At 38.9% G+C, this 12,229-nt stretch overlaps 1 protein-coding gene across 1 annotated transcript in view; it reads right to left on the reverse strand.

Annotated features, from left to right (window-relative positions):
- LOC108241675 (protein ELFN1) overlaps nt 1-12,229 on the reverse strand; it is a 111,143-nt gene that overhangs the window by 33,667 nt on the left and 65,247 nt on the right. The window contains exon 2 of the mRNA XM_017426044.3: nt 3,068-3,132. The gene's annotated coding sequence lies outside the window, so the exon portion shown is untranslated. The remainder of the gene's footprint in view (nt 1-3,067; nt 3,133-12,229) is intronic.

Below are 12,229 nucleotides of genomic sequence, written 5' to 3' on the forward strand. Positions count from 1 at the left end.
CGTTGCAGCACACAGAGGAGTATTGTATCCCCTGTCAGATTATCAGATTTCTTATAATCTGAAATTCCTCTTTTTACACCAAGAAAAAAAAAAAAACTTGTAACACACTCCTCTGTTCTCACCCAAACACAGCTCTGTTCTTTTTTTACCAGCCCACACGTCCTTCCTTTCCTCTTTCTCACACACGCACAAATGGCTGGTGCCAGGTTGGTAAATTTAAAGTTCTTCATCTCCTTTCACTCACACACACACTCACACACTTAAACGCACTAAAGCGGCATTTATCTCTACATCCATCTTTGAAACAGTGCTCAGATATGAGACTTCTTCAGCAGGAATCTCTCTTTCTCGCACTCAGCTCACACATATCTCGTCACACAAATTGAATCTATGGTCTTGACAGGGCAGGAGGACAAGAAGGACAAATAAAAATCACCTCATTACACACATGCACACATGCAGGAAGACAAAGCGCTCATGCACATGCAGCAGGGATGGTAATGGAAAAAGCCTTGAATCCTGGTCAAACACCATTTGGTATTTAAGTGCTGATAGACAAGGGCAGGACACCACATGTGCCCGGGGATCAGAGACGCTGTTTGTCAGAGAGAAGATTGGAATAATGGAGGGACTGGCAGAGATACAATGGTGTGTACATTTGCGGAGGATGAAATAATGATGATTAAACTGATAAATGATGAAGGTCACATAGACAATATCAACAATGAAGCTGATGATAATGACAGTGTTCTGTCAGCTTTTATCTCGTTTTGATCATTGATCAAAGCAGAGAGGGAGGATACAATCACTGCCAGAACCACAGAGTATCCTGCTGTTAACTTTGTGTCAAAAATCTTTCAGTTTGTACACAGCTGTGACAGACACACAGAGGCTGAATTGAATAACTGCTGTGTAAAAAGGGACAGAAATGAATAATCTTACCAAGAAAGCCATATTATTATGGGATGTTAAGCTTAGAGTTACTTCTATCGGCCAAGCTAAGAAAACTGCACTAATGTGCTGTTATGTACAGTATTAAAGTCAGTTTCTAAAAATTGATTTAAAACACACTAAGCAGTTTGGGCTGAAAGGATATCTAAAACATCTGTAGATCTTTAGGCTAGTATCAAGCTCAGTTTGGTCTAAAACTAGGTTAAGATATCAAATAGATAATTAAGCTTAGCAAGAATAAAAATGCTCTACCTGGATGGGAAATTGAACTTGAGATCTCACATCCCAACAAGTTACTGCATGCATGCAGTTGCAAATTAAAACCTTCAATTCTATTTCATGCAGACCAAGTTGTATTTTCTTATAAGTACAAATATAACTCTGTCCTTTATGACATCCCAGAGTCATCTTGCCTGCTCTCAGCCTGTGGTTTGATGTTTCTATCACTCATTAAGAGTAGCTAAACCTCGTTTTATGTTTTCATCCGTCAGTGCTGTATAAATATATCTTCATATTAATCATTATTCTCTCCTTTTTCAACCCTCAAATGATCGAAGGGCCTGTGTTTTTCTGTCATGCTTATGTTTGAAACATAATGTCAGTCACTGAAAAGGGTTGGTAAGAAGTGCATCAACATTTTTCTGTCAGTTTTAAAAACCCTGTTTGGAGCTCTCTGACATTTCTGCCTGAGTCACAGACTTAGCTTGTGCTTCTGACATATTTTCAATGGTGTGTGTTATAAAAAGTTAAGTTATAAGAAGTAAACTGCTTGGGTTAACTGTGGTCTAAATTTAGCCAGAGATACTCAGGGTTAAAGGAGAGCTACACGAAGACTAAGTGTTGAAACTGCATCTGTCAATCTGTGGGATGTTGCTAAAGGTGTAGGGATATTGGAGTGTAGCAGAAAAATATTTCATCACTTTTCCTGATGACAAAATGACCTGCATAATCAATCAAAAACCCAGCTACAATTTATAAACATCCGCGCTTAAAAACTTGTAAAATAAAAGGCCTTTTGCTGCGTATGGAACAATCCCCACAGAAAGATGTGAACTCTGCTCAGTTTGCCACGTTGGCTTTATGCATCCACAAGAGACTAAAAAAAGGGACTACCCTAACATCAATCCTGAGACTCAAGCTATGTGATTTTCAGAATTTAACCAAGTGCTTTGTTTACATTTAATGCGTACCCACTTTTCAGACTTACATAGCAATATCTGTATCTGGAAAACTACTGGAGTAAACTCTTTTAAACTGCAAATGCTATTTGGTATAGGTCAGGATTTCACAGTTTGCAATGAGTTCCTTTAAGTTCTTAATGGCCAAATGTTTTACGATCAAGTTAAAAGAAATCCAGAGCATTTCATTTGTTTATTTTTACGTTCTCACTGATGGCTCCGACTAAATCACTTCTGTGATTACGCTGGGAATGCTGACAGTATGAATGTGGCACTTTAACAATGTTAATTTATGGAAGCAATTTAATCATTCCAGTGACTCAACACTAGAACATAATTTTGATTTTAATTTTTGGAAACACATGAGTTACTAACAAGTAAAAAGGTCTTTGTGCATACATAGGAAGAGATAGCTCCTTCATTATCGTGGCGTACGATTCAAAAAGATGAACTTGATCAATTATCTTGTGACTTTAAAAACGCAGCTCCAAGATCAGTGCACAATCGTCTTCGGTCTACATTTTTCATAGCGAAGCCTGTCGTTCTTGGGTGGCTGTTAGCCGTAAACCTTTGACAGCTCAGGTTTTTCTCATAAATGGAAAAGAAAATAGGATTTTCCTTGTATCCTCTCTCTCTTTCACCCCCCCTCACACACACACACACACATAAAGTACACACCTGTGTTTGTGTCACAAACATTTTCTCAAAGGAAATAAAGAGTAAATCACATGATGAATATCCTCGTCACTATAGTGCGTGTGTGTCTGTGTGTGCGTTTGTTTGATAGACAGAATATAATCTCTTATTTTCTGTCTGGAGTTTTGAAGCAGTGCTTTGTATTCTGCTGACGTCTTCTTATCCCACAGCAAGGTTGGTGTTCAGAAGCAGAGAGAGAAAGCAAGATGAAGGAGGAAAGGAGAAAGACATTTTTTTTTTACCTTTGCAGATGGAGGTCTTCTCTGAACCAGCTGAGCCTTCGGTCTCTCTGCACACCTTCACATCACTATCAAAACGAGAGAAATAAAAATGGAAAGGGGAACAAGAAGAGGTGGGTTAGAATAACAGAGGTGAGAGATTTCTGAAAATCATTTGGCAGCATCTAAGATCCAAAGATCTGCCACATCAACAGTGTGAAACTGGAGCAGCTAGGCAGCGTCAGGAGAAATAAAATGGATTGAGCTTTTTCTACTGGTTACTGTGGAAATAGGAAAAGCTCATTAAACAACAATATAAGATGCCTAAAATCTGTTAAGTGAGACACAAAAAGGGAGAAGAGATTGCCTCAGAAACGGACACTAAAGCAGAAAAGCATAGGGGAATTTGAAAATAAGCCCTGCCTAAAGAGAAAACAGAGGGGGATTCCCATTACAGAGACAGATGAAGGGACTGCTGGGGATGACAGCAACATCTGACAGTTGGCAAGTCGATGATGGACAGAGAGGGGGAGATGAAGAGCTATTTCTGAGGCTAATATGTGCGTGAGCCTCACAGGAAAAGCAAACTCTTACACAGAGACTACAACCTAAGTCTTCTGTGGTAAAGGACTGTGTGTGCCTGAGGGGTGAAAAAAAAAGCCTTCAATCCTGCCAGCGGTTGACAAAACAATAAAAGTAAACCTCTAAACTCCCTGGACACTGTGTAAAATATTTTATCAGTCCATCTCCAAAATATGGCCAGTCCACTGGAGACAATATTTTACAATCTGAAAAGTCCTGGAGCAGCAGATCACAAGTTTCATACCTTGGGCACATTCAGGTCATATTTGTCACTGCACTGGTTCTTTAGTTGTTCTTGTTACCTTTTCAAGTTTTCTGAGCTCAATAGATAATGCTAAATAACCTGAATGTCTATATTTACTGCAATAATGGTGTCTCTCTCTCACCCAAAATTACAGATACAACAACACATTTTGTGACACACTCTTGCTTCCAATTTTTCACCTTTTACACAAACATCTTGTTAGGTGAGTATTTATAGAAGTGCAAACAAACTACATTTAGAAAGACACAACTTTCACTTGTAAGACTGGAGTTTTTGTGTTGAAGTTTTATTTGTATTTTATTTTTGCTTGAACTGTGCACCACTTTGCTCCGAGTCACTGTTTGGATTCCTTCAGGTAGCAAAATTACTTTAATAAAACAAAAAAAAGCACCAAAACATTAAAATGAAAATAGAATTCCCAGAACTGTGTATTGCCTGCTGCCTTTCATATCAAAGTTTTAAACAAATGTCTTGTGCAGTCTGTTAGAGCTGAAAGTATGAGCTTAATATTTGTTAAAATGACTGAGGTAGATATTTCTGTGTTTGCTAAAGTTGAATAGCTTTTGTTTCGTGCCCTGAGATGACTTTTGTTGTTGACGCTTTATACATAAACTAAATTTAATTCATTTGTTTTCCTGGTCACTTCAGTGACATCTTGTGACAGCACACAGAACATAAACTTCATCTTACGCAATCTATTTCAGGGACTTACATGTTACTCTATTGTTATAACATGGCTCTGCAACAGAATGAGGACAAGGCCCTTTTTTTAGCCGTCTCTGGTTGTTCACAGATGCTCCAGTTGAGTCACATTCCCAGACTGTGAGTTTGCACAAATGAAGCCGGCAGCAGGGAACCACCAGAATAACAGCAACATCACTGGCTGGAGTATTGTTCACTCCACACCCCTCACTTTACACATACTCACCAACCTGACTCTGTGACTACCTCCCTTACTGATTCAGAGACATAGGAGCAGTGGGTTGACTTCAGTACTTTAAACTTCCTTGGGCTGAAATGAATAAACTTCAGTACCTTCCATGTTGTCTCAGTTGTTATGTAAATTGCACCAAGATGGGGAAACCGTGTCTCAGGCTTGGTTTGAAAGTATTTTCTGAAAAGGACTGTTGATTCTATTCTGTTCGCTGAAATGTGATGGCAAGGGGATCCTGACTGAGTATCCAGATGTAATGAGCTGAGACTGAGGTTGGCTTTTAGTTCTTTTGGAATATCTCAGCCTGATGTTTGTTTATTTATTTATTTTTATTATGCCATGAAAAAAAGAGTTTTGATCCCTCTATTGCAAAGTTTATGCTTGCTGTTGTTGCCTTACATTTGGTTGCTCACTGATGAGTTTTACAGCGCCCATTGTACCAGGGAAATGGGGGAATGGTTTGTGTTGTTTTAGCTTGTAGTGTACATTTCAAACTTTGTAACTTGTCATGTGCTGCTTGAGTGATGCACATGAGATCCTGATCTTGTTGTTTGTCAATTAAATTGGTAGACGCTATAAAACACATTTTTTTTGGTGTGTGTGGAGCAGTTAACAATGATTTTACCAGGTCTAAATATCGAGCAGACTGGTTTTCTGTTTTGTGACGAGTTTTGCACATTTATATCAAGTTAATTCAGGTCACTAGACAGTGAAGCTGCAGAAAAGTTAAGTCATTAGGTCTATAAATTCAACAGCTCGAGCTTTTGCTTTGAACTAAATCTGTTACAATAAATCTACTTATACAATGATGAGAGGGAAAATTCTGGAAATAATCAGCTAAGCCACACCAGATCATACAACCGTACAACCAACACACAGAGAAACATGCAGATCCATGTGCTGCAGCTCATGTATGCTTTTTTCCCATTAGCAAGGAAAGCTGCCTGAGGATGGACAGAACAAGCAAAGACAGACAAAGTGACAGACTGAATGAGGAAGAGGAGGATGCACGGACATGACAGAGGCTGACAAGGCAGGCAGAATAACACACTGTTACAGATGAATTACCGCTGAATGCTACTGACAGCTGAATGATAGTACTGAAACATGTCACTGCTGTGTATTTCTGTGTGCGTCCGTGCAGTTCTAAGAGCCTGCTGGACAGAATACAGAGGAGGGAAAACAGTCAGATGTTTTCATACAGCGTCCCTGAGCTCCACAGCTCTGATCTCTGCTGAAGGAATCAGTCTTCACAAACATCACAAACTGCTCCGCTATGACTGAATGCAATGAAGACAAACTGCACAGGCGAATAAGTACGCTTCACGGTCATTTACGTCATTTGACATTAAAGAAAATGCAAATGAACATCATTCAGGTGAAGCGGCACAACATGGAGGAGGAAACCAAGGAAGTGTAGTAGAAAATAAAACTAAAAAAACAGAAGAGACATAAAGGGGAAAACACAAGGGGAGAGATGGATGAGGAGCCTGCACAAAAAACAAACAAAAGCTGAAAATTGAGGCTCTGATGCAGCACTGTTGGCAAATTAGCAAAACTAGAAACTACTACAGAGCCATCACACACAAACACACACACACTCTCTTTAGCTATTCCTAATGCATCTTCTGTGTGTTTTGCTCCTGTGTAGCCTCGTTGACTGCGAATGGGGAGGACAGCAGAGAGGTGTGCTGGGTGATCATTGTTATCCTTGCAGAGTCACATTAGTAGAGGCTAAAACCAGAGCGAGGCCAGGAGCAGAGTGAGTGACTCACAATCAGCTGGTCTGCATTAGTGGGAGGTCTGCAGTGTGGGTTATCTGATTTGCAGTAGAAAAAAAATAAAAAAATAAGACAAAAGTGGCCGCAGGCATGCTCGGGGCGTGCTGAGCCGGTCGTGGCAGCTTCTGTCTGACTCCTCTGGCTGTCATTTTATGTGAAAGCTAAGTATAACTCACAATGAGAGACATGTTTAATTTATGTGTTGCTATAATATAAGACAGCAACACAAGTCTTAGTGGGAAGGTGAATGATGTATAAGCTGCAGGAAATTGTTGCAACCTGCCGGCACAAAAGACAGGTAGACAGAATGAGCCTGGCTCCTCCTTACTGTCTGGCACAAACCTACTTCTATTAAAAGGGACAGCTCAGATCTTTTCAAGTATGGATTAGTGGAAAGGTTGTGAACGATTAATGTCTTACCTGTTCTAGATAGCTCTTTAAACAACCTCAGAAATAAAGAATTCAGACCAGGCTGATGAGAAAACTGTTAGTTCGAGCAGAGTCAAAACCAAAGTGCATTGCTGTAGCCCTAAAACAACTTCAACCATAACATAGCAGGTGATGCAAACACATATGATATTATTGCTGGAAGTGCTACAACTAGCTGCTGCTGCCTCTGTTTTAGTTTGCAAACAACCATCAAACCCTATGTAAATTAAAGGCCTAGCATTACTTGAATTAATGCATATTGCCAGCTGACTTTCATACCAGTGATTTAGACTGAGATCGTCTTATGTTGAGAAATGACAGAGTTATAGCTGTTTTGACCAAACCTTGAAAATAACATTATGCACAAGCTCATGCAATATTGCAATACCTCGCAGTATCTGTAAAATTGGCTAATTTATAGACATTTTTGTGTTTTCTGAGATTTGAAGATGGCAGCAATCCATTTTGGTCTTAACGCCCCCACTTTTTCTCCAAACTAAAGTCATTCAGAGAGCTAACTACAACAGGTAAGGTGTTAATTGCTCATGACCTTTCTACAGTACCCCATTTCAGACAATCTGAACTCTCTTTAAATGTGCATACACCCTTCTGAGTGTGCACACATGGTTTGAAGGCCTGTTAATGAATGCACAGACTTAAACTTGCTCCACGGGACATCAGTTTAACAAAAATTAGTTTTTCAAAGGACAGACAGACGGTGGACAACAAAAGCTCTTTCTGAATAGGAAGAAGAGAACTCTCGGGGCTCTGCAACAAGGAGGATGTTTAGCCTGTCCAGTGGGAGTTAAAGAGGAGAATAGCGGATTGGAAGAACACCCACCAGGAAAGGAAAATCTGCAGCACAAATAGACGGAAGGAGGGATGAAGTGTGCTGAGAACAATTGAGGTGGCTGCCTCACTAAGTGGACATCTTAACAGGAAAACAGCTTGAAGAGAACATTTTCATATGAACTAGAAGATAAAACTTGGGCGTTATGACTCTTTTTTTCATACACCAAAACATAAAGAGCGTGTATGAAAAATCAGGAGGGTTTTTTTGGTTTGGTTTTTGGGGGAGGATTTTTGTTTTGTCAAGGTGATTTTGAAATCGTTTGTGAAACGTTCCTACTTTGAATACACAAAGAGCATTTAGCCGGAGACGATCTCTGAGTGGGTGAGCTGACAGCGGAGCAGAAGGGACACAGGAGCACAATGAAAATGAATTTGGGCCTGATAATTGTAGCTTACAAGCAGAGAGCAGGCAGCATTTTCTTAGACATGGTGGGGAGCTTGCGAAGTGGGTGGAGTTATTTTAGGCTGCCAAGACTTTGTACGTGTTGAAAGTTTCATTAATTTCCTGTCTGTGACTGACAGTCGCAGCATGGCTCAAGTTTGGATGTTTATTAAACTGTCCTGGCTGTGAAACCAGTGTGAAAGATGAGCAACTGTACAATAAAATATCAGAGGATTCCACTGACTTACATGAAACTGTTTACAGGGTGACGTTCAGACAACAAAGTGACGCTCGAGCTCAACTTTCATGAAACAATCCGTCCTTTAAATTGGGTCATTTGTGGACTTGAGGGCTGAATGTGAATGAAAGTTAGCAGCAGTCATGATGAAATATTAATTCGCTTCAGAATTTTGATTTGCACTTTTGATGATAGCTGAGGCTGATGAGTCCTTTTTATAAGGAAAAAATGGAATTTATTACAAACTAAAATCACACAATTATGGAATTTTTCTTGATTCAACCGGAAATAATAGAGCTGCAATCAAAAACAGATTGAAAGAAGTAACTAATAGATCCTGTATTCAAAAAAAATTTTTTTGGGGGGGGGCAGTAATTATCAACTGGTGGCCCATGGGCAAAATCTGGCCCACAAGCTTATTACAGTCGATCCACGAAGCACTCATTTGTTAATAAATGAAACATAATCTGATGCAGTCATCAGTTTGTTCACTAACAAAACTTGATTAAGCTTGACTGAAACACTGGTACACAGTAGCAAGAAAATCTGCTGCTGAACCCTTCAGGTTGCTCCGGCTGTTTATGACATCAATGGGATCCGAGCGGTGCCAAAAAGGTGGAGTCCAGGGTTCAGTTTGGGTTAGCAAACTCTACCATGAGCATATCCTTCTTCCGTTTTGATTATGTGGAATAAACTTTAAGCATGTCTACAGACAACAGATGCAATCACAGAATAAAACCAGATTCTAAAATAGGGAATTGTTGTGTTTCTGATTTTTAAATTTTACACTAACGATCTGTGTGCTTCGAAACAAAAATGCAGTTTGACTTTTTGACTGTAATATAAAGTGCAGTCAGAGCTGCAGTAACAGAGTTCATAATTGAACTCCCTTGGTTATGAAACAAAACACCATTGTTTTTAGTCATTACTGCCAGCATGCTCTGCTGGGTCTTTTCCTCTCTGGCAGGATGTCAAGCCCGCTCCTCTCCGTAGCCTGACGATGTTGTGCCACGCGTGCTGCTAATCTCTCCTCCAAACAAATGAAAATGAATTCAAAAGCCAAAGCACATACAAAGGGCTCGCAGTCTATCTGTGTGCACAGTCACAACAAAACGAAAAAGAATCTGTTTCCTGCTAATAGCAGCAGCCCCAGACGCACACAGTCAGGTTGGCCATCGGCTGGCTGTCGCCTACTGGGCGAAGCAACACACCAACATGCCTGCATGCACGCACGGATTGGAAACACACTGCCTGAAAGCTGAATCCTGATTTGCTAATGAGCTGTCATGGTGACAGATTCTGCCATTTAATTGGCTGGTAAAGGAGGCAATTAGGATTCAGTTCATAGATCCACATCAGACAGTGGAGGTTAAGGGTTTCTGTAGATTACGTTTGAGAACGTGAGCTTCAAAGTGAAACACACACCGAAAGACCACAGACGTGTCACTCACTTCTTTAAATTATTAATTCTGATCATCCTGTTTAACTGCTTTGTGATCTGAGACCGAGCCTGAATAGAAGTGTGTGCAGTAGTTGCTCAGCATGCAGACTGTTTCTCTCCGCTCTACTTTGTCTTCCTCCGCACATTCTCGAGATTTATTTCAAAACAAGTTCAACCCTCCCATCTTGCTCTGCCTCTCCTCTAGCTTGTCCTCATCGTTCACTCTATAGGTCCATGTCATCCTTCTCTTTTTATCTATTTTTCTTCTAAATCCACCATCTGCTGCCTCGACATGCAGCATCTAAGCAACAGTTTAACCAGCTTCATGTTTTCTCCGTCTATGAATAAAAAACTATAAATAAATATAAGGTCACAGGAAAAAAAAGTAGCATCTATGTGTGGTCCTGGTGTTTTTTCTTCAAGTTATGACATTCTTTTGCATATTTTCATATATATTTTTCCCTGAATGAGTCACAGATTTTGTTTAGTTTTAATAGTGTGTTTAATTCTTGAAAATAATTTGGTTAACTTTTCACAGGCTGGCATAAAATGGAACTCTGCATCGACTCCTCTTTCTCCCCACATCCTGGACTTCTGTTTAAGTGTTGGAGCAGGTTGTTAACTGATTGAAAGGGGTTCGATTCAGGTTCATCTACATGCGGCGATCTCTCTTGGCGAGGCATTAAACTCCAAAGATCCAACAGGTGAGTGCCTTTTTACAGCTGCTATCATCGCTGTGAGAGTGTCTCCAAATGAGTTAATGAGCATCAGGCTGTAAAGCACTTTCTGGCCAAGTACATCTTTACAGAAAAGACCATTTACTTTTTAGTGACCATCATAATTATGTGTATCTCAGGGCTTAAAAACCTCATTCTTATGTTTCTTTAGCTGTCTATTTCTGTCTATTTTTCCTCGCTCATCTTACGCACAGCTATGCTGCAAAATCTTTGTCTCATAAATAATCTAAGTTTCTTTCAAAGTGTGTCTTTGTGTTTGTGTATTTCCTTGTCGTTCACGTGTGTGAGTGCGCGTACAGCATATCTTGTTTCAACCAGAGAGGAGCAAGGATCAGTGACCTTTGCACTGTTACATTTTTAAAGCGGCGTTTAAATAAAAGATTAGGTTGGAATAAAACGGCGCAGGATGACATATAAATGAAAATAATCTGAGCAATAGTGGATAAAGAAGAGAGGCAGAGAAGGGACAGACAAAAGGATGGAAAAAAAGCTAAATAACTGAAAGAGAATTGATAAGTAGACAAATGGTAATGCAGAGAAAGATTTTTTTTTGACGTGACTGCATTATGTTGCACAATGTGAGTGTTTCTGAGCAGTAAAAATGTAATGTTTTCATATTTAGAAAAAATTTATATAGTTGTTGGGCATTTTTATGTAAATGCTTAACATTTGCCACAGTGCTACATCACATAAAAACCATTACGATTCTCGCTTCAGGTGGTTTAAAATCATTTAAATCAAATTTACCTTGGAGAAAAGATAAATTAACTAAATCAAAAACCAATGTTGTGCTTTTTATCACTAATAAACCTGAAAAGTAAATGTTAATCTCTGCTCTTAAATCAAATGAAAAAAAGAGCTTTCTCCTTGCAGCAGACAAAAACAACAACAACTTATGATGCAACTTATTGATGATTGCTGGTTTCATGTTGATTTATTAAGTCTATATAGAAGGGAGGCTGTGTGCAGGTGGAAAAATGTACAAAGAAACTATTGGTGCACTTTCCTGTATTATCGACTGGATTCACAGATGGTCTAATTTGGACTTGTTTTAAACAGCTAACTAGAAAATAACTGCCCTCATTCAGTCATTCCTTCATGTTCTCACAGCTTCTCCAGTAAATTTCAAGGCTGAAGAAAATAAATATCACAATAAATAAAGTCAGAAAATTAGGTGATTGATTTGAATTTAAGTCTTGTAGTAAAGTCACTGATTAGTTTTAACAGGTAAAATGTGTGTGTGTTTTTAGCAAATTGGTGTACGTAAAAAAAAAAAATTAATTACTTTTCTGAGTTTATTTTTTAAAATCACATAAAAAATTATGCTCTCATAATTACAGGTGCTGGTCATAAAATTAGAATATCATGAAAAAGTAGATTGATTTCAGTAATTCCATTTAAAAAGTGAAACTTGTATATTATATTCATACATTACATACAAACTCATATTTCAAATGTTTATTTTGTTTAATTTTGATGATTACAAATGACAACAAATGAAAATCTCAAATTCATCATATCAGAAAATTAGAATATTACTGAAGA

The sequence above is a fragment of the Kryptolebias marmoratus genome, linkage group LG3 (assembly GCF_001649575.2).
Source record: "Kryptolebias marmoratus isolate JLee-2015 linkage group LG3, ASM164957v2, whole genome shotgun sequence".
NCBI classification, from domain to species: Eukaryota; Metazoa; Chordata; class Actinopteri; order Cyprinodontiformes; family Rivulidae; genus Kryptolebias; species Kryptolebias marmoratus.